Genomic DNA, 2,546 nt, shown 5'->3' on the forward strand with positions numbered 1-2,546 from the left:
CCTCACACACACACACACACACACACCTCACACACACCTCACACACACACACACCACACACACCTCATACACACCTCACACACACCTCACACACACCTCACACACCACACACACACACCTCACACACACACACTCCCACACACACCTCACACACACACCTCACACACACACACACACCACACACACCTCACACACACACACACACACCTCACACACACACAGACACCACACACACACACACACCTCACACACACACACACACCACACACACACACCACACACACACCTCACACACACACACTCCCACACACACCTCACACACACACACACACACCTCACACACACACACCTCACACACACACCTCACACACCTCACACACACACACACACCTCACACACACACCTCACACACCTCACACACACACACACACACACACCACACACACCTCACACACACCTCACACACACACACACACCTCACACACACCTCACACACCTCACACACCTCACACACACCTCACACACCTCTCACACCTCTCACACACCACACACACCACACACACACACACCTCACACACACCTCACACACCTCACACACACACAAACCTCACACACCTCACACACACACACACACCTCACACACCTCAAACACCTCACACACAAACCTCACACACCTCACACACACACACACACACACACCTCACACACCTCACACACCTCACACACACACCTCACACGCCACACACACCTCACACACCCACACACACCTCACACACACACACACATCTCACACACACACCTCACACACCTCAAACACCTCACACACACACACACCTCACACACCACACACACACCTCACACACACCTCACACACACCTCACACACACACACCTCACACACCTCACACGCACACACACACACACCTCACACACACACACATCACACACACACACACCACACACACCGCACACACACACACACCACACACACACACACACACCTCACACACCTCACACACCTCACACACACACACACCTCACACACCTCACACACCTCAAACACCTCACACACACACACACCTCACACACCACACACACACCTCACACACACCTCACACACACACACCTCACACACCTCACACGCACACACACACACACCTCAAACACCTCACACACACACACACACACCACACACACACACACCACACACACCGCACACACACACACACACCACACACACACACCTCACACACACACACACACACACCTCACACACCACACACACCACACACACCTCACACACACACACACCTCACACACCACACACACCACACACACACACCTCACACACACCTCACACACCTCACACACACACCTCACACACCTCACACACACACACACCTCACACACACACACACCACACACACACACACACCACACACACCTCACACACCGCACACACACACACACACCACACACACACACACACACCACACACACACACCACACACACCTCACACACCACACACACCACACACACCACACACACCACCTCACACACACACACACCTCACACACACACACCTCACACACCACACACACACACACACACCTCACACACCTCACACACCTCACACACCTCACACACACCTCAAACACCGCACACACACACACACACCACACACACACACCTCACACACCTCACACACACACAAACCTCACACACCTCACACACACACACCTCACACACACACACACACACCTCACACACCTCAAACACCTCACACACACACACACACACCACACACACCTCACACACACACACACCACACACACACACACACACCACACACACCTCACACACCGCACACACACACACACACACACACCTCACACACACACACACACACCTCACACACCACACACACCACACACACACACCTCACACACACACACACACCTCACACACCACACACACACACCTCACACACACCTCACACACACCTCACACACACACCTCATACACCTCACACACACACCTCACACACACACACACCACACACACACCTCACACACCGCACACACACACACACACACCACACACCTCACACACCACCTCACACACACACACACACACACCTCACACACACACACCTCACACACCACACACACACACCTCACACACCTCACACACACACCTCACACACACACACACCTCACACACACACACCAAACACACCACACACACCAAACACACACACACACACACACCAAACACACCACACACACCAAACACACACACACACACACACACACACCTCACACACACACACACATACCACACACACACCTCACACACCTCACACACCACACACACCACACACACCACACACACACCTCACATACAGAATTCACCTCACAGAATTTCCCCCCGGGGATCAATAAAGTATCTTTCTATCTATCTATCTATCTATCTATCTATCTATCTATCTATCTATCTATCTATCTATCTATCTATCTATCTATCTATCTATCTATCACACACAC

The 2,546-nt window shown here is 52.4% G+C and overlaps 1 long non-coding RNA gene across 1 annotated transcript; it reads right to left on the minus strand.

Annotated features, from left to right (window-relative positions):
* Positions 1-961: 961 nt before the first annotated feature.
* On the minus strand, positions 962-2,066 carry LOC125782166 (uncharacterized). The gene is made up of 3 exons (XR_007424714.1): positions 2,046-2,066; positions 1,827-1,854; positions 962-1,000 (listed from the first exon to the last, which is right to left on the minus strand). It is a non-coding gene; the product is annotated as an uncharacterized LOC125782166 (long non-coding RNA).
* Positions 2,067-2,546: the final 480 nt, after the last annotated feature.

The sequence above is a fragment of the Astyanax mexicanus genome, chromosome 16 (assembly GCF_023375975.1).
Source record: "Astyanax mexicanus isolate ESR-SI-001 chromosome 16, AstMex3_surface, whole genome shotgun sequence".
In the NCBI taxonomy this organism is placed as follows: Eukaryota; Metazoa; Chordata; class Actinopteri; order Characiformes; family Acestrorhamphidae; genus Astyanax; species Astyanax mexicanus.